The 22288-nt window shown below is 32.5% G+C and overlaps 1 protein-coding gene across 1 annotated transcript in view; it reads left to right on the top strand.

Annotated features, from left to right (window-relative positions):
• The first annotated feature begins 206 nt into the window (after positions 1-206).
• Positions 207-22288, top strand: part of LOC143048350 (uncharacterized) — a 172112-nt gene continuing 150030 nt past the window's right edge. Inside the window, exon 1 of the mRNA XM_076221994.1 lies at positions 207-223. The gene's annotated coding sequence lies outside the window, so the exon portion shown is untranslated. The remainder of the gene's footprint in view (positions 224-22288) is intronic.

Below are 22288 nucleotides of genomic sequence, written 5' to 3'. Positions count from 1 at the left end.
ATTGACCATGTATATAATAAATGTAATAAGGCAAATCGAACAGTTTATTTCCTTTTAATTTAAATTAAAATATAAGATCAATTATATATATGCTATGTCCGATAACAGCTGTTCTATATATAGCGTTCTATTTAGTGTTCTATATACATATAGTGATGTAACCAATCAAATCACGTCATTTTGTAAACAAAACATTTACTGACGAAAGAAGTTTTGCAGCACGGTAAGTCTTTAATATCTAGCTTTTTTTTTGTAAACATAATATAATTCATATCCAAGATGACAATAATACTTATAAGCAATGACTTTACTAAAAGTAGAGATCACTTCTCAATACGCACTTACAATGCAAGCAATTTCAAGTCGCAAAATGTAAACAAGGAAATATGATCATGATTTTGTGGTTGGCAATTGCTATTTTTATCCAAATGGGGTTTTCCACATGTTCCATTCAAAGTGTACAATCAAAGAGGGTAGCCCTTTTCTTTTAAGGTATACTAGCTTGTACTCTTTATAATAGCTTCAAAAAAGATGATTCATATTGACGAATAGACTAAATTTTAAATCATGAATAATCTTTTCAGTGTTGTGGTTCTTTCAAGAGAATCATTCGGACATGTGTAAATGATATTTTAAAATATCTAAAAAAAAATGCTTATTTTGTTTTGTTTCACCAATTAAAGATACAGAAGCAGTAAAGTACACGTGAAATAAAAGATACGAAAACACATTTAAGCATTGCTTAACCATACATTGACCTTAACTTTGTCTTTACATCTGATACACTATAATGATTCATGGCTGGAGGCGCTGCATTCCCACAGGCATTCGTCTCAGAATTTGTTTCCCCTATACATGCTATATAGGATTTTTTTCTGAGACGAGTTTCTGTGTGCATTCCGTATAATTTTTGCATTACATATTCGTCCATGGCTTCTTTATTTTGAAGATTGCCGGGCATTTTAAAATAGAGATGGTTTGTAATGTATATATAACCTGCTACCTAAGCATGTTATGCACATGGTCAGTGCAAAATACATGTACACTATATATATATATAAAAATATTTTGAAATACATCATTTGAATTATATTAGATAAGTGAAACTTTAATGGTCCATATATTCTTAAAATAATATGTTATGTCAGTTAGATTGCCTAATGATTTTTATTTAATCTTAATTACTTTCAATCATATTGATATTCGCCGCTTTAAAAAAAGTATTATAGTCAGTACCAAAGAGCGGTCAATCTACAGTTAATGTTAGAACTTTATTCTTTGAAATATAAATTCAATCGTGTTCTATCATGAAATAGGAATGGTATGCTTTCCTAAAATTGACACCACGAACTACTTGCAACTGATCTGTTTCAACTTATTTTATAACCAGACCAATACGATCACAGTGGCGGATCCAGGGGGGGGGGGGGTTCCGGGGGTGCGCACCCCCCTTTATTTTTGCCGATCAATGCATTTGTATCGGGACATATGTTTTGCACCCCCCCCCCTTTGCCCTGGGTGCCCTGGGTTAGCACCCCCCCTTTCGAAAATTCCTGCATCCGCCCCTGGATCACGCGCATTTGTATACCTGATGAAGCATTATGATAGATCGTATTTTCCCCCGCGGAACTATAATAGTTTATGTAAAAATTAAAAAGTATTCGAATAATCAGCGCAAAGGCAGATCCAGGGAAAGCCCCCTTTCTGTACAAAACAAATCGGTTGATAATATAGGGAAACACTGAAGCATGATTGGAACACCTCCTCTAGGTTAGTCCGTGGGCTCTGTACCGTTTCAATTTTTAGGGTTAAAATCACCGCCTGAATTAAATAAGCTGTCCTATCAACTAGTGAATATGATAATTCCCCTTGCAAATATCTCCTGTCTAAAAACTAAATAGTCGTCGTCTCTATATATGTATATTTAAATAGATGACATATATTCGGATGAATATTAATAATTGATAATATCTTGTCCATAAAAATTCCAAAAGAAGTGGGAATTATATCGCAACTATTTCTATTCGAAACAAAAACAAACATGAAAAAAATAAAAAAAATATTACTGACTTTACAGTAAAGTTTTACATTTTTAAATAGATTATTAAGCACATCTTAACATCTCGCGTGTCTGCAGTAAAGAAATTATCATAATTACAATGATTCATAAATAGTTTTAAAACGGGGTTTCCAATACGTAGAGCCTGTTACTATTCATAGAATTAAAATTCCAACATTTATTTTTATCATCATGTTTATACAAACAAATGTATTACATTTAATAAATAACCTGTTTAGCTCTATGTCAATATTAAAATACATTAATATCTCTAAAATATATCCAATGTTGTGAAGACTCATACTTGTTATGTTAGGAAAATAAGAATTGTTATCTTTTATCGAATTATAATATCAACAGAGGCGGATTTAGGGGGGGGGGGCAGGGTGCCCGGGCCTCCCTTTTTGGGAAAAACTTTGGTTGCTTATATAGGGAATCACTGAAGCGTGACTGGAGCGGGTCCCCTCTTAGGTCAGTCAGTGGGCCCCCACTTATGATAATTTCTGGATCCGCCACTGATCAAAGGTCAGTTTCTGATGATCACTTACCAGAACGATGGCCGATGTTCTACATAAATAAACAAACAAAAGCTTAAAAAAGATCCGGTGATTAATGTTTGACGTCAAACTTTAAAACTATAGTAAATGAAAAACGCACGTACCTAAGTGATCAATATATTGTAATAGATTGTCATTACACATGTATTTTATATTCACATATTTTTTTTGTATTTTACTACCATGTTTATCCATTCGGTCATTATCATTTATTGTAAAAGTGTTTGTGCCAATACAAATTGTCTAAATTGACTATTTGTCATATTAGTGTCACGAAAATATTGAGAGTTTTTTCAAATGCGTAGTAAAAATAACAGCAATTGCACAGTGCGCCAAAAGACTAATAAGACAAAGCTACTAGGCTTGTTGAAAATTTGATGGATAAATTGATAAACTGAACATGAAAAAAGTAAGAATTTATAGATATCATAACTGAATATATAACTGTTATATTAAACAGTTAAAGGCATAATTCGTTCCAATTAGTGGACCTTTTCCCACAAATTGTCTCCGTATGTTTGTTATTTGTTACGAATTATGTCAGGATTTATATATGAGCGAATTTAAAAGTCAAACGGTAAAGACCATGATTCTTTATTCTTGAATTTTTTTTGTTTTGTTTTTTTTGTGTGTTTAGGAAACTACTTGCATTTTTGTTTATTTTTAACCAGAAAATTGTTTAGAAAACCGTGTACAAGTAACGACTTATTTGATAATCCCTCATAGAAACCACAATATCATAAATTACTATAGATTTTCTGATTATTATAAAAGGAGATGCTGTTTGAATAAACACAGCAATCCAACGACAAATAGACATCTAAAAAGAAAAAAATAGTCCGAAATAATAGCTATATATATAGATATACAGATATGATACAATGTATATAGGATATGTTAAGATTAAAATTACCCCAAGTCTAAAGCAGTGCATGAGAAATCTAGTGAAAAAATATGATCTCCCTCGTAAACGCTGAAAACTAAATCTTTTCAACGATTGTTCGTTAAAAGATCATTACATTTTGTATGTTCATGATTTTTTCCAATGATTCTATCGATATGCAAAAATGTTTTTACATCTTAGTTTCACAAGTTATAATGCAATTATCTCGATAAATGTAAGAACATTAAATATCGTGTAGTTGCATGTATATTCTAATAACAATTAGCTTTTAATAGCCAGTATGGTTTTATTTTGTCAAAAGAAGCTAAAAAACATTGATTTTGAATTATTCACTTGAATAAATTTAGAGGTCAACTCGATAATTAATTATATGGCGGCTGTCCTTATAGTTATCAAAGGTACCAGGATTATAATTTTGTACCCCAGACGCGCGTTTCGTCTACATAAGACTCATCAGCGACGTTCATATCAAAATATTTATAAATCCAAACGAGTACAAAGTTGAAGAGCACTGAGGATCCAAAATTCCAAAAAGTTGTGCAAAATACGCCTAAGGTAATCTATGCCTGGGATAAGAAAATCCTTAGTTTTATACGAAAAATTCATTTTTTTTTTTTTGTAAACAGGAAATTTATAAAAATGACCACATTATAGATATTCATGACAACACCGAAGTGTTGACTACTGGGCTGGTGATACTAAAATACACACGAAACGAAGCTACACATTTTCATGTTCGTGCCCTGATTATTATTTATTTTAGACTTTTAATAGTTTGAATAAATGTTTTACATTGCTATAAATAAAATATGAGATTTTGAATTAAATCGGTGAATATGAATTTGACAGCTAGTGCCCCTTTAAACCGTTTGAATTTTTAAGACAAGTCCATCTATCAATAGGTAGATGTTTTGGGTTACACTCATCAATGAAGTGTCATTGATCCGGTGTAAATATGTAAACATTATGTGGCATGTACTAAAAGGTGGAATGGAGTATTGGAGTGGAGTGCTGGAGTGGAGTCACGGATTTAAAACATGGGAGTTAGGAAATGAAGTGGAGTGGAGTAAAGGATTTTGGTTGAATACTTAACGAATCCACAAAGCAATCACACTTTATATCGAATGAAATTGTTAAGGAATTCAAATGGAAAAAAACTATAATTGTTTTTTTTCCTTTTCCAGGTTAAATTGCATTTTTTGTATTGTTTCATTGCATTTAAAATTAGAAAATGCAATTGGTTTTCTTTTATGATGTGCTAGCATTTATTGTTTCCATAAAGTCCTAAACAATCTTTAAATTCCAAAAAAAAACAAACTGCTGATTTTTAAAGTCAAGTGCACCCTTTAAGGTGTACTTAAATTGGTTTATATTTATATTTGTTTTGACCATATATAAACTTATAAACTTATAAACCAGCTCAGTAATCAGCACTTAAATGTAATTTAATACAACTGACGCTTAGATAAAAAAAAATAACTAGAAAGCAAAACAAGTACAAAGTTGAAGAGCATCGAGGACCCATAATTCTCAAAAAGTGGTGCCAAATACGACTAAGGTAATCATTGCCTGGGATAAGAAAATCCTTTGTATTTCGAATATTTTAAACTTATGCATACAGTAAATTTATAAAAATAACCATATAATTGATATTCATGTCAACATCGCAGTGCTGATTACTGAGCTGGTAATACCCTCGGGGACGAAACTTCCACCAGCAGTGACATGTATCCAGTGGTGTAAATAGTTGAGGTTTGATTTGAAATTTTTCATTTGTCTTCAGGAAGTTCATAATTCATTTTTCTCAAGGAAGTTCATCTTAAAGTTTTCTTAAGGAAGTTCATATTAAAGTTTTATATAGGGATGGCAACGAGTACTCGAGTACTCGGGTACTCGCTCGGAAGGCCGAGTACTCGAGTACTGTTTTAGTACTCGGATACTCGTTTGCTGTTATACATCTTGAGATATTTATCTGCTCATTTCCACTCTCTTTAGTTCCGTTGAAATACCCCCTTCGTAATACTAAATAAAATCATTTTACAACATAAATATGTTAGTCCTTAGGTTACTATTTGTTATAGTAGTACCAGCAACGTCCTTTCCTTCCGAGGGAATGTTTTCATGTGCACTGCTTGAAACAAAAAATAGAAAGTCAAACAGTCGTTCGTCTGAAACTGTTGACCAGATCATATTGGCTCTTAACAAGAACAAAGTGACCTGCGATGAACCCTACGCAACTGATTAGAGACATTTTTAACGGTGTTTATACACGGATCAACACTTGCATGGATTAATAATTAACTCATTACAAGCCGTAAAACTGACTTTTGTTCGATAATCAAGACTTCTACACTGTGTCTAAACCACACCGGCAAAATTTGTTCGGACTCGATGGTATCTAACATCGGGCACAATGACGGAACATCAATAAACAGAAGAAATATTGTATATAGATTTCTCCTTATATTCTTATTTTGTTCATGATATTAAAGAATATATATACATATAAAACTATTTTCTATTGTGATATGCAATATTTTCTACAACTGTTCTATATTAACGGAGAAATAAGTAAAAATGCATGTCAAAATGACGAATTGAGTGAACCTTGCCTCGAAATTGTTTAATTTCTCGTTAAATTGTTCACATTGTACGAAAAGAAAGGTACGGGAAGATAGATACTGACCTGAAAATTGCAAATTTAGTTATTATGAGCATCTCAATACTTGTATTTCTGTGTATGGAACGAAAGAAAAGGGTCATGTCAAATTAAACTAAACCGGTTTCGTCAATGTTGTTTACTACACAATCACCCGGTTTCGTCTATATATATATATCACCCGTTTTTTTTGTTTCTTTTTAAACAAACAAATTAATAAAAAGCAACGTTGACACGGATCTGAACATTGTCTTTCGAGAATTTAAATATATATTTATTGTAAAGTAAACTTGGCGTGTTAAAATCTATTTTAAACGGGCACGTTTGGACATAGGTAATTATGGTAATACACATTTCCTAATGAAAGGTGTATCCCTTATTTCACTTAACTTCAAACTAATTTAAATTTGTCAAAGAGGGGAATTTTGTACCATAATTGGCAATAAACAGCTGCGCCATGACCGCATGATACGCCCGTCGTTTTATGAGTGAAGTTGTATGCAATAATCAGAAATAGTTTCTGAGATAGGTCGCACCATGTGAAAACCTCTATTCTTTTTTACAAAAAACTCAATAACTCTAAAATAAAAGTTTGAATCATCACCAAAAAGTATAAAGATCTTAAGATTGATATGAATAAGAAGTGAGTAAAATTTAAACAATAATCACAAATAGGTTTTGAGATACATCGCAAAAAGTGACCCCCCTTTTGTTTTACCAAAAAAAATTCAATCACTCTATTAAACCAAAATTTTAAACATCACCAAAAAGTAAACAGAAGTTTAAAAGATTTATATAACTAAGAAGTATGTAAAGTTTGATGTAGTTATAATACTTCGTTTTTGAGATATGGCGCGACATGTTAAAAAACCCACATTCCTTACATTTCCTGTAACTCAAAAAGATTTAATTTGATTTTCACTAAAAGGTTTACAGATCGTTTGACCATTATAAGAAATAACTATGTTAAATTTTAAGAAATAAGATCAGCTGTCCTCAAGTTACGGTGCGACATGTTTATGCTGGACAGACGGATAGGCGGATAGATAGACGGACGGACGGACCGAATGACTGATAGATGGAGGAACGGACGGATGAAAGGACGTACGAACGGACAGGTGGGCAGACAGACGGATGTATACAATTTTATCATATACTTGTATAAAATATTACTAAAATTTTACAGTTCAATAACATTTGAAAATATCAAAAGGCTATGAAAGGATTACTTGGTTTATTGACAAGATTCCTTGGAATTTCAATAGCGGGCTGATAAAGGTACCTTTATTGACTGCTTCCGGTATGTTATCACATGCCTTTCCGTTAATTTCCGTGACGTTTATCACATGCAACTTCGTGCATTTCCGGAAATTTGTTTGAAAACGACAACAGAACGCGGAAAACGGCAAGTGATAAGACTTTTCCTAAAATGGTTGAGGAGCAAAAATGAATTAAGTTAAACTTGTTTTGAAAGACATAAATGAGTTGACAATATTAATGAAGAACATGATAATTGTTGTGAAAAGAGAAATAAATGCTTGTAATAGCATGCAATAAAAACAATTAAAGTTAAGATTTTTTTTTGGTTGTCTGTAAATATTATCTGAAAATGCAAAGACAAACAAAATTAAATTTCAATAGTTCTTGTCTGTATTTCTTCTGCTGAAGTATATGATAAAAAGATAATTACATGTCATTTTTCATATCAGACCCTTTATCGGCCCTCGTTCATGATATTAGCCCTCGAGCCTGTGGCTCTTGGGCTGATATCATAACCTTGGGCCGATAAAGGGTCTGATATGAAAAATGCCATGTAATAATCTATACATACGTCCTGTCAAAATTGTGACGGCAGTGAAAAAACGCAAAGAAATGAAAAAAAAAAACTCGTAATTAAAGGTCAATAAGTTTTATTAGGATGTCGGCCAAGTCGACTTATTTGTATATTTTGTCTTCCTTATCATTTTTGCTATATAACTTTTATATATATTTGAAAAAAATGTTTAGAAATCGATAAAAAGAACTTGAAATTCGTCACTTATCTCATAAAGTGTATACCGAATTAAAATATTGTAAAAAATAAGAAAACAGGGACATCCGCGAAATCGGATTATGTGAGTTGGATTATGTTTATTATAAACAAGAATGAAATCGTTAGATCTGTGTACCATACTTGTATATGTTCCAGTCAAACCTTCTAACTTTTCACATATGCAGCTTTATACAAATAGTTCCAGTGGCGGATCCAGAACTTTTCCTAGGCGGGGGGGGGGGGGGGGGGGGGGGGCGCTGACTGACCTAAAAGGGGGGGCACTCCAGTCATGCATCAGTGATTCCCTATATAATCAACCAATTTTTTCCCACGAAAGGTGGGGGGGGGAGGGCGGAGTTCAAAACGCTATGAATTCGAATCACTATGTCTCGCTTGTTTAAAAATATCAAGGAGAATGTTTATAATAAACATAACCCAACTCACATAATCCGATTTCCCGGGTGTCCCTGTTTTCTCATTTCTTACAATAATTATCTTAATTCGGTATACACTTTATAAGATAAGTGGCGAATCTGGAAGACGTATAGGTTGCACTCCCCCGACCCCATCTTTGGTTGCCAAAGCTATATTGATTTATGTATTTAACGATTTTGTAAAGCAAAAAATAATCAAATGAAATATTGTTCAACTCGGCGGTATGTAAAAGCTGTTCGAATAACGTCCACTTTGAAATAAACTGAATCCGTCTGTCCGTATATATTGTCAAAATATATTGACCAACGTCAGTGTACGATCATCATAACACAATGGCGACAGTACAGACCCGTTTTTTTTTTTAGTAATGTTAACAAAATAATTATTATTGAATTTTTTCGATGACCTGAGACTATTATACTAATTTGTACATAGCAGTATAGTTACAATTAGTGATAAATAAATTCTATTTTAATGCATGTGTGGTGTGGTCAGTTACATCTAAGATTTGATGGTCAGTTCTTAATCAGTTTAATGATCTTTCATCTTGATTAATGTGACACTTCATACGATACATGAATTGCACAGTTGAACTGCAATAGCATTTACAAGTTTATCCAAATAATATAAGACCATTAATCAATGCCTTACATAAATTAAGAACAGATGTATATAGCTCGATCTTGTGAGAAACTTTATATTGGTCAGTCGTTTTAAAGAGTTTGAAATAACAAGTTGCATTATATTTGAGAATGAAATAACATGTAGTTTTATATTGGAATTTATAAACTGTGAATATTATCTATACTTGTACTGTTACAAGAATAAAGATGTGAACATTAACAATGATTAAGTAGACTAAGTTATACGTGCAGTTCTAACAGTGACTTTATGAAGAAACATATGCGAGTGCTAGTTCCCTATATATATATATATATATATATATATATATATATATATATATATATACAACTCGTCTAAACATCAACCCAACAATGTTAGATCTGTAAATTTGCTTTCGCAAATTTTTGGTTCTTCCCTCGCCGGGATTCGAACCCATGCTACTGTGATATCGTGACACCAAATCGCCTGCACTGCAGCCGTCCCGCTAGACCACACGACCACCTGGGCTCTCAAAAAAGAGCTTTCGCTGGCCATGTGTAACTTTTCCACGTCAGTTTTAATCTAGCGGCGTACTACAGTACATGATATATAAGGCATGAAGATGTTATTGTTACAGATCAGCTAAATTATCTATAGTAAAGGATCCTACAAATTAATGTAAGATACAGTCACAGAAAATAATTATATTCATAAGTACGTCTGAGTCAGTGACAACCCTACAACAGATGTATCCATCGGATCGCCATCAATGATGGTGATACATGGCTGTGTACATAATGTATATACAACTCGTCTAAACATCAACCCAACAATGTTAGATCTGTAAATTTGCTTTCGCAAATTTTTGGTTCTTCCCTCGCCGCCCCGTTATACATGGTAGTTGTAATCCTACATTCATTTTCTATGTCGATTATGCATGCATATACATTTGTCTTTATATCAACGTTTATCCTTTAGAAGATTTATTTTTAACGATGATAGAAAAGATTACATACATAGAATGATTAGATTACTTATAAAGGTGCCCATCCTTTTGTGCGAGAAAATCAAATATCAATTGTGTGTTTCGATTTTTAAGACCGTAAACATGGTAAACTTTAATTTCAAGTTTAAACTTGTTCAACATATTTTCCCATAACTCATATAGAAAACACATATTTAGAGAGCTTTAATCTCAATCTCCTGTTAAAAAATTTCGAAATGCAAAGTAAAATTAAAATATTTGTGTTCTCTAAGAGTAGGAATTCAAGTGTCTGCTTATTATTTATTTGAATCTGAGACTTTTATAAATGATAAGCCGTTGTCCGGTGAAAGAAGTTGTTTTCCAACGACCCAAAAAACTCATTTTCAACGCTGAAGTTAAATAATCAATTATAATGTAATGCGATTATGATTTTTTTTATTTGACCAAACCGGGTTATGCATTTTTAAATCTATGACGAAACCGGGTGGTAAACATTGACGAAACCGGCCAGTTCCATTTTGACATGACCAATTTCTTTCGTTCCATACACAGAGATATCAGTATTGAGATGCTCATAATGACTGGTTTTGCAATCTCCGTGTCAGTATCTATCTTCCCGTACCTTTCTTTTCGTACAATGTGAACAATCTAACGAGAAATTAAACAATTTCGAGGCAAGGTTCACTCAATTCGTTATTTTGACATGCATTTTTACTTATTACTCCGTTAATATAGAACAGTTGTAGAAAATATTGCATATCACAATAGAAAATAGTTGTATATGTATATATATTCTTTGATATCATGAAAAAATAAGAAAATAAGGAGAAATCTATCTTTCTTCTGTCTATTGATGTTCCGTCATTGTGCCCGATGTTAGACACCATCGAGTCCGAACAAATTTTGCCGGTGTGGTTTAGACACAGTGTTCTATGTAAACGTGATTGGTATGAGATGTATATCTAAATTAATTTAATTGCAGGTACTCTGATAAAATGTGTTTGAAACTTAACTATAATTGTTTAATTTACAATTTAAAGATAGGCGAAAGTACCAGACATTCAAACTCAAAAGTCGAAAAAAAACTGACATGTCTCTGGGTTCATGAACACGTACACAAACTATTATGATAGGTTATTTGTAGAAACGGCGGTCGGTAATTCATTGTTTAATTGACACAAAAAAACAGAGGAGCAAGCTATCATGGTTGTAGTACATTTGTCTCATGTTTATGAAAAGTTGTAACAAAAATACTGCATCCCACCTAAAATCTAAACTTTTCAATAGACGTTTAAGATTCATCCTAGTACTCGCGAGTACTCGAGTATCATGACCGAGTATCCGAGTATTAAATTTCAGATCTTTTGACATCCCTAGTTTTATACAATGAATTCATTGCTATATTGAGTTACAAAGTAAAAGACGGTTAAATTCACACAGATTTTCAATTGTTTTTCTTGCTTTGAGGAAAATTACGGTACGTACTGAAACCCGGACCGGACCGGACTCCGGACCCGGACTTTGGTATGAAACCCGGACCCGGACTGGCCGCCGGACCCGGACTGAATGCCGGACCCGGACTGGGTAAAAATTATGAATTTTCTTAGAATCACCTTTTCTTTTTTTTATTCAGGAGAAGGAAGATAATTTTTTGAGAACTGTAACACAGTACATTATAATAATGATAAGATAATCAAATTTTGCTCTTACTCTTGTATAGTCTAGAAGAGAAGACAAGCATGCAAGTTAGCCTTGCAATGATTTTGTATCTTCAATTTACAGTTGTGCAATTACTTTAAAAAAAAAATCATACATACAGTATGAATGTTTACAAATGACTTTTAAAAACATGGAAATACTTTTTTAAAAACTATAGGGAGAAAGTGGATTTTCTTAGAAATATTTTTTCCTTTTTTTATTAAAACTATTCAGAAGGAAGTTAACTTTGGCAGAAATAAACAAGATGCATTACATGTATAATAATTATGAAAATGAATCAGACCTGTATAACCGGCCCCATATACTGCTATATACCGTGACAGTAGTTTATATGGGCAGCAGTGACGCGATGCATGAACACGCATTACGTAATTGTGTACTATATGTTCTTTAAAGTCCAACAGGAAATCGCTCAATAACTCTTGGCAATAATTCCGTTAGTCATACTGATAATCAAATTAGGGAAGGACCGAATCATAAACAAATGTATTACATAAAAGTGTTATGAACAAAATGATATTTTGAAAACTGTTGAACTATGAAATGATTTTAAATTTTTTTTTTTATTTATAATCCCATACATGTATTTGAATCATAAACTTAGAAAGAAAACAGTTTAAAAACGACTGACTATATATAGTTGGCAGTAGTCCTTTTGTGACAGTTAAGGTTTTTCAAGGGTATCATTTGCGCCATTTTTTCTTTCAAATATATCAATTGCGCCAATATTCGGAAATTATTTGCACCAGTTTACTTGTGACACATTTGTATCATATATAATAACGATAAACAAATATTTGATGATAGTGCGTTGGTTTCACCATCTGTAAGTGCTAAAATCCCATCTACCGAAAGACGTACAACTAATGGAGCAGAGGCATTCTACAATAATTACAATGAACTGTTTATGGATCCCATCCGTCAATATTTGTGTTTTTTGATAAAATAGGCAAGCGACAAGCTACTACATATATTAAATTGCGAAATACTAATGCAGCAGCAGTAAGAAGTAAACATGTTTCAGAGTAAATGTGGAATGTGTCCATGGGACACAGACGATGCACCCGCTTGCATATCATATAACATTTTCATTATTCATTTGTAACGGAGTATAACAACTCCGGGATCCAGAACGGTTTCAGTGACGCTACCAAAATTCGAACTTATCTCTGTGTTGTGGTACTAAGCATTGTGTATAAATTTCCTAACATTTGGTAAAGTCAAACCTTCATGTACGTAAGAGAACGGAAACGAAAATATCAGCATTTTTTCCATTTGTAAAAGAACATAACTCTAGAATGGTTTAAATGACACCTACAAAATTTAAACTTGATCTGTGTTTTGTGGTCACAAGCATTGTGTATACACAGTGTGTGAACGAAACTGTACGGTTTTCTCATTAGTTTAAACATATTTTATTGTCTAGATATACAATAGTATTGGATTCCAGTTATAACAACTTAAGATAATCCTCTCCAAATAAGTACAATCTACAAAGTTTCAAGATGACAGCAATTATATATTTCAGTATAGTTTGAAAAATATATACAATAAATATATTATGTTTAAACAATAACAGCTGGATACGAGTACACTTTAAAATACAGTAATATTAAGCAAAGAATCTTTTTTGTATGGCGAATATAACTATGTACATTTCTGAAAAGGATTGTGTTTTGTTCAACAGTAATTTCGTCTGTTCAAAATAAAATATGTTCTATGAATATATAACATCTAAGTGTTGAAAGTTTTCTAATATTTTTGTCTTTTGGGAGACTGTCAAGCATGGCTCCGACATTTGAAAAATAAGTTGCTTGGTTGAAACTTTGATGAACTTTAATATTACTTAATGACGTTTCTGCTTCAAATTTTGGTAGCTAAATCATTCTAATCTCTATGTAAATATGAAACAATTAGATAATAAAGATATTTTCATCCAAACGTTTTTCTTCTTATGGTGGAGCTCCGAGTAAAACGATTGAAACTGTCTCACAACAGCGATCAAAAATGTCAAATAAACATCGTAAAACCAATCGTTTCTATCAGAATTTTCACGTGTACCTTTTCTGATATATAGTCTCATCTGTCTGAAAGTTTCAAAGCCATTGTCCCGGAAGAATTCCAAATATATTCCTTTTTTCTATGTCAGATATTTTTATTGACTGTACAATCGCTTGCAAATCTACTGTACAATCACTTGGAGCTTTCATACACAATCGATTGACCAAAGTTTTATTAAAAACATAGCATATGCATTTCATTGGTTGTTCCTTGTCTGTCCTATAATATCCATCTATGGTGTTTGAAATGAAAATTAATTTATTACACACAGGTATAGAAAACTTCAAGCTAGTGCGGGGTCATGTCAGGTCACAGGCCGGACTCACCTGTTCAAGATTGTGTATTGCATGGTTGATTGCTGCTTTAGTGTCTTTTATTGATCATTCCGATCATAATCAAATAATTACAGAAATAGACAAATAAATGAAGAAAAAAGAAAAAGAAAAAATGGAAATGCAATCTTTCAATTAAACACTTAATTCAGTATATGTATATATAACTCGTATACTCCCAGTCCGGGGTTATTTCAGGTCATGCACGGTCCGGACTCGCCTAGTATTATTTCGTTGATTCTCGGATAAAAGTCCTTTGTTAATTTTTCCGATGACAATTTGATCAGCAAAAAGTTAAATGAATAAAAATAAAAAATTATTTCAATCAAATAATGTGTGAAGTTTTATATCTCTATCGATGTCTATTAATATATAATAGAATACACCGAGTCCGGGGTTACTTCAGGTCACCATCCGGACTCGATTACTACGACCAACATTTGATTATTTCGTTAAATCTCGGATAAATGTCTTTTACATTTCCTATGTATTACAGGTTTAATCAAATGTCCGTCAACATACTTTACGACAATAAACAGTTTACATACAGTTAGTCGTCGTAATGCAATACACGCAGGTATAGTAAACTTCAAGCTAGTCCGGGGTCATGTCAGGTCACAGTCCGGACTCACCTGTTCAAGAATGTGTATTACATTGTTGAACGCCCTTAAGTGTCGTTTATTGATTTTTCCGATGACAATCGAATAACTAAAGAAATAGAGAAATGAATAAAGGAAAAGTAAAAAGCAAAAAGGGGAAAAAAATCTTTCAATTAAACAAATAATTTAGTATATTTATATACAATCGGTATACTCCTGGTCCGGGGTTATATCAGGTCACAGTCCGGACTCGCCTAATATTAATTTGTTGATTCTAAGGTAAACGTCTTTTATTAATGTTTCCGACGACAATACAATAAGGAAAAAGTTGAATGAATAAAAATGAATAAGTTCGTCTCATCAAATAATGTGTGAAGTTTTGTATCTCTATCGATGTCTATAGTTTGCGAATACACCTAGTCCGGGGTCACTTCAGGTCACCATCCAGACTCGCCTATTACATTTCATTTTTTCGTTAAATGTCGGACAAATATCTTATAACTTTCTTATGTATTACATGCTTGATCAAATGTCCCGTCAATATACTTTACGACAATAAACAGTTTACATACAGTTAGTCGTCGTAATGCAATACACGCAGGTATAGTAAACTTCAAGCTAGTCCGGGGTCATGTCAGGTCACAGTCCAGACTCACCTGTTCAAGAATGTGTATTACATTGTTGAACGCCCTTAAGTGTCGTTTATTGATTTTTCCGATGACAATCGAATAACTAAAGAAATAGAGAAATGAATAAAGGAAAAGTAAAAAGCAAAAAGGGGAAAAAAATCTTTCAATTGAACAAATAATTTAGTATATTTATATACAATCCGTATACTCCTGGTCCGGGGTTATATCAGGTCACAGTCCGGACTCGCCTAATATTAATTTGTTGATTCTAAGGTAAACGTCTTTTATTAATGTTTCCGACGACAATACAATAAGGAAAAAGTTGAATGAATAAAAATGAATAAGTTCGTCTCATCAAATAATGTGTGAAGTTTTGTATCTCTATCGATGTCTATAGTTTGCGAATACACCTAGTCCGGGGTCACTTCAGGTCACCATCCGGACTCGCCTATTACATTTCATTTTTTCGTTAAATGTCGGACAAATATCTTATAACTTTCTTATGTATTACATGCTTGATCAAATGTCCCGTCAATATACTTTACGACAATAAACAGTTTACATACAGTTAGTCGTCGTAATGCAATACACGCAGGTATAGTAAACTTCAAGCTAGTCCGGGGTCATGTCAGGTCCTAATAATTTCAAAATCTATTTATACAGTTTCTTAGAGAAATATAAACACACCGGCGAATTATTTAGAAAAGTAGGAATTCTATTTTTCCCTTAATGTCTTGAAGAAGAAAACAATACTAAAAAAAATATAACCTCAAATGTTTCAAACTATTGCGCTTTACTCTTCCTATGAAAAGAATTTAATTTGCTTTCATTGATAATAAAAAGATTTTATTAATTTCCATAAAACAATAACGACAAAGCAATTATTATTATCTCTTTCTTACTTTACTTTACTCTTTTTTGTTCAATTTTACGCTCGGAATGTGGATTGTTTTTAATTTATATATAATGTAACTTATTATATGACAGTAATCTTAAAAAAAAATCAAAGTGGTAAAAAACCCACAGTCCGGGTCCGGCATACAGTCCGGGTCCGGCGGCCAGTCCGGGTCCGGGTTTCATACCAAAGTCCGGGTCCGGAGTCCGGTCCGGTCCGGGTTTCAGTGCGTACCGAAAATTACCACTGTGCATATCCGATTTAAATATTTCATTTGTCACGACCCTCGCATTGACATAACAGAACACACCATCGCAAAATCCGGGTTAGTGGAAGTGCGAAACAGTGATGCAATACTTTAAATAGATTTTGAATGATAATAAATATCTATTTTCCTTGCTAAAATTCAACGGAAATAAGAAAAAAAGGCGATATATAAACACACGGAAAAGATTTAAGAGATTATCAGTTCATATGTTATATTCTTATGAATCAAAGCAATCTGATGAATGTCAGTTTTGTTCTGGATGTAAATCACAAAATGATTGACAAGAGAGTTTTGGAAAGTAGCAAATGATGGCTTCAAAGCAAATTTTCCCAAAAAATTAGATAAAGACGTAAAACCAATACCAAAACAGAAAGTACAAAAAATATAGCAGATATGTTCCCTTTGCACACCATGCAAAATCAAATGAATGTGTGTTGTTGAAATGAAATATTCATTGTACTAGTATGTTCATGTTGTTCACAAACATGCATTGCTTCATTTACTAAGTGCAAGACCTACAGTGTACACAATTTCGTTCCAAATGTTCGCGAAGTGATGTTGTATTTATTGTCCAGCGATTAATAATTATTGACATGATTGATCTCTTTATGATAAAACCATATAACTTTGCACAGTGTTAGTTTGGATGCTTATGCACATAAAGATTGCCATTCAGTACTGTGAATACCTATAAATATGCATAGTACATTGCAATAAAACGGTTCATCCAACTCATCAAATGTCAATAATTGTATTATATCTTATTCATAATTAATTACCTTGATATGGCTATGGATTTTATTTAAAAGGATGCAACTCACTGCATAATGACTGTTGTCTTTACAAAAGAAAGAGTTAGGAGTATATATAAGAAACTGAGGCAAGTATCATGAAAACCTTTCTTAACTTTTATTTGAGAAAACCTACAAACACTTTACAAGAACGTCGCGGTAATGTTAAAAGAGTACCTCAAATCCCCTCGCAAGTATTCTGGAAACAACTATTTTATATATAATAGGTACACCTCATTTGTTCCAAATCGTATACTAACCTCTCATGATTTTTTTAGCGGTGACTATAATGTTTTATCAAAGCTGATTCACCAGACAATTTTTGGAATAAGATTGCTGTTAAGCAATCTGTTTTCTTTTACTTTTGACTACTTTCAAGACTCTAAACTCAACTGTTTTGTGCTTTGTAAATAGGAACAACCCAGATTATTTAGATTGTTTTGATTAAAAGAGTAAAAATGAAAAACAGATTGAACTTAAACAACTTTCCTTAAATTTTCTTTTCAATATCCTCATGTTTTGATATCTCTCTTTTTTATAATCGTTTATTTTACAATACAGAAATCAGAATTACTATTAAGCAATAGCTATATTTAGCATCACGTCAATATGGGATTCCGCTGTATTCATTGTTAAAATGCTATTATAGTTGTTCTGGAATAAAAAGATGGTTGCCTTAATGAAACTTTGATATTTGAACTTCCACAGGGAAATGGAGAAACCAGCATTGACATATTGTCCTCAATTAAAACATAATCTAAACGGTTTGTTTGTCATTGAGCGCATGCGTAGTTTTTCTTGACTTTTGAGGGGCATCTATTTACAAATTACCATAACAATCAACTAAAAAAAGACAAACATAAATCATAAATATCGTGTAAGTATTTTTAAAAATTGGTAAGTTTTTATAAAGTTCTACATGACAAAATATCAAAAGCTGTTATAATTTGTACTGCGTTGGATTTGAAGTATAATATTGTGGTATATATTTATTTCTAAGCAGTTTTATATCCTGTTTTTATACGACCGCAAAAATTGAAAATTTTTTGATCGTATATTGGTATCACGTTGGCGTCGTCGTCTGCGTCGTCGTCGTCGTCGTCGTCGGCGGCGTCCGAATACTTTTAGTTTTCGCACTCTAACTTTAGTAAAAGTTAATAGAAATCTATGAAATTTTAACACAAGGTTTATGACCACAAAAGGAAGGTTGGGATTGATTTTGGGAGTTTGGTCCCAACATTTTAGGAATTAGGGGCCAGAAAGGGCCCAAATAAGCATTTTCTTGGTTTTCGCACTATAACTTTAGTTTAAGTAAATAGAAATCTATGAAATTTTGACACAAGGTTTATGACCACAAAAGGAAGGTTGGGATTGATTTTGGGAGTTTGGTTCCAACAGTATAGGAATTAGGGGCCAAAAAAGGGCCCAAATAAGCATTATTCTTGGTTTTCGCACAATAACTTGAGTAAAAGAAAATAGAAATCAATGAAATTTAAACACAAGGTTTATGACCACAAAAGGAAGGTTGGGATTGATTTTGGGAGTTGAGGTCCCAACAGTTTAGGAATTAGGTGCCAAAAAGGGGCCCAAATAAGCATTCTTCTTGGTTTTCGCACCATAACTTTAGTATAAGTAAATAGACATTTATGAAATTTAAACACAAGGTTTATGTCCATAAAAGGAATGTTGGGATTGATTTTGGGAGTTTTGGTCCCAACAGTTTAGGAATAAGGGGCCCAAAGGGTCCAAAATTAAACTTTGTTTGATTTCATCAAAAATTGAATAATTGGGGTTCTTTGATATGCCAAATCTAACTGTGTATGTAGATTCTTAATTTTTGGTCCCGTTTTCAAATTGGTCTACATTAAGGTCCAAAGGGTCCAAAATTAAACTTAGTTTGATTTTAACAAAAATTGAATCCTTGGGGTTCTTTGATATGCTGAATCTAAAAATGTACTAACATTTTTGATTATTGGCCCAGTTTTCAAGTTGGTCCAAATCGGGGTCCAAAATTAAACTTTGTTTGATTTCATCAAAAATTGAATAATTGGGGTTCTTTGATATGCCAAATCTAACTGTGTATGTAGATTCTTAATTTTTGGTCCCGTTTTCAAATTGGTCTACATTAAAGTCCAAAGGGTCCAAAATTAAACTAAGTTTGATTTTAACAAAAAATGAACTATTGGCCTTCTTTGATATGCTGAATCTAAACATGTACAATGTACTTATATTTTTGATTATGGGCCCAGTTTTCAAGTTGGTCTAAATCAGGATTCAAAATTATTATACTAAGTATTGTGCAATATCAAGAAATTTTCAATTGCACAGTATTGCGCAATAGCAAGAAATCCTCAATTGCACAGTATTGTGCAATAGCAAATATTTTCAATTGCACAGTATTGCGCAATAGCAAGAAATATCTAATTGCACAATATTGTGCAATAGCAAGAAATTTTTAATTGGAGTTATCTTTCTTTGTCCAGAATAGTAGTTGAATCAACTTAAATCATTGTTTTATACAATATACAATGTATATTCACTTTTACTACCAACTGATAAATTAAAACAATCTTTACCATTCAGTGATAAAAAGCACTTTTTTACATTTTAATATTTTATGCTGTATTTAAATGAGTAATTATTGTTGCAAACTCCATTAGAAATTTGAATTGAGATTCAATTTTTCTCATTTCAGATTTCAGAAATAAAAAGAAAATATCTTCAATCATTTTTTTGAGATGGTTTAATATTCAACAGCATAGTGAATTGCTCAAAGGCAAAACAAAAATTTTAAGTTCATTAGACCACATTCATTCTGTGTCAGAAACCTATACTGTGTCAACTATTTAATCACAATCCAAATTTAGTGCTGAATTCAGTTTGAATGGTGTGTCCATACTTGCCCAAACCGTTTAGGGTTCAACCTCTGCGGTCATATAAAGCTGCGCCCTGCGGAGCATCTGGTTGACATTTGAACAGATAATTAAATTCATCTCCTACTCCATTTCCATAGGGATGACAAATTCGCTCATTTTTTTGTATTCTAGACCATCTACCCGTTTAAACAAGAAATTTGAAAATTGAGCATCTGACTTTTGCTATATAAATCCTGTCACACAGGCTTTAACTTAATTAAATAGGTTTCCAAACGAAATTCCCGTTTGTGTTCTGAATGAAATGCACCTCTTGAAGAGTTATTCGTTTGGGAAAACCAATGTTTGATAAATTGATCAATCTATTGTCGTGAAATTATGTTCTTTAAACCCAGTTTATCCATGGAACTTGATCTTGCCAAATAAAACTAATCCATTTATGTCATATATGGATTTAAAGTACGTAATCCATTTCTTCTTTCTAAAAATCACTGCCTTAGTTTTGTTTGTGTTAATCTTTAGTTTCCATTTTTCACAGTGTTCTTCAAAACATACAAGGGTTTTTTTGTAATCCTTCTGCACTTTTAGATTATAGCACAGAATCATCTGCGTACAGTATACTAAACAATTTAACATACATTTATAATGATTTCAAGCACATTTTTGAAATATTATCTAGAATGTCTATATTATTTTCAAAAATAAAATTCTAAATCATTTAGGAACAAAGAAAATAAAAAAGGTGATACTCCTGTATGAGATATGAAAAATTCGAAAAATTCGTTTCCTTTCTTGGCACATCTATACTATTAATCGAGAAGACCTCATTTTGTGTGTCGCTTCTCTTCTGTCCACAATAAATTAATCATCATGCCTCTGTGTCATATAGGTACAGTGCAATGTCGCATTCATATGATTATTCAGATTGAGTTATTTTGGGCGAAAAACGAGAAAAAAGGCAACCGGATATTGTTTCCGTCATTGGACGAAATTTTAAGTCAGATTAGACTTCCGGTTTGCGTTTTTCTGTATACTTTGAACATACCTATTATGTCATATACTACGAATGAAGTGTATTTTCTATCTGATATGATTTTCAAGTTTACTATCCATGGCGGTCACAGAGTTTATTCAATAGAGAGGGTCTGTATAATGTATCAATGACCGCCGTGGATCGATTAGTAAACTAAGAATTGAAACTGAGTCTTTATTTATAGTAATGAATGTTCATAATGATAATATACAGATAAGCGCTAAAATTATTCATGTGTTATTTAACTTAATAGAAATCAAAACAAAACAAAAGAATGGACATTTTTGGGGGAAAACAAGGAGGAGCCAGGCTAGAAAAGCAATTGTCCTGTCCCAAAATACCTATGACTTTTGATACCTTTTTTGAATTTCGCCAGTCATTAAATCTTTTACAAAAATTCATTGATAACAACAAAAGAAAATGTGGTATGATTGCCAATAGTACAGCTCTCCACAAGAGACCAAAATGACACAGAAATTAACAACTACAAGTCACCGTACGGCCGTCAGCAAAGCCCATACCGCACAGTCAGCTATAAAAGGCCTCGAAATGACAAAGTAAAACATTTCAAACGAGTAAAACATTTAAAAACTAACGGCCTTAGGGACAACATTAAAAGTTCAATGAAGGTTAAAAAAAAATTAATTCACATAGTTTTTTCACTGACCCCCCCTACCCTCTCTTAACTTAATTTGGGAAAAATTGATTGACCCATATGGATATATGTATAAATCAATGTCGGATAACCAAATCTTGCAGCAGTTCAACCCCCCCCCCCCCCAAAAAAAAAAAAATGTTTGAATTTAGTTTATTTTTTATTTTTTTTATCTTACATTGATCTTTTGATGTCGTCC

This window comes from Mytilus galloprovincialis, chromosome 10, assembly GCF_965363235.1.
Source record: "Mytilus galloprovincialis chromosome 10, xbMytGall1.hap1.1, whole genome shotgun sequence".
In the NCBI taxonomy this organism is placed as follows: Eukaryota; Metazoa; Mollusca; class Bivalvia; order Mytilida; family Mytilidae; genus Mytilus; species Mytilus galloprovincialis.
This window is presented reverse-complemented; position numbering and strand designations above follow the sequence as displayed.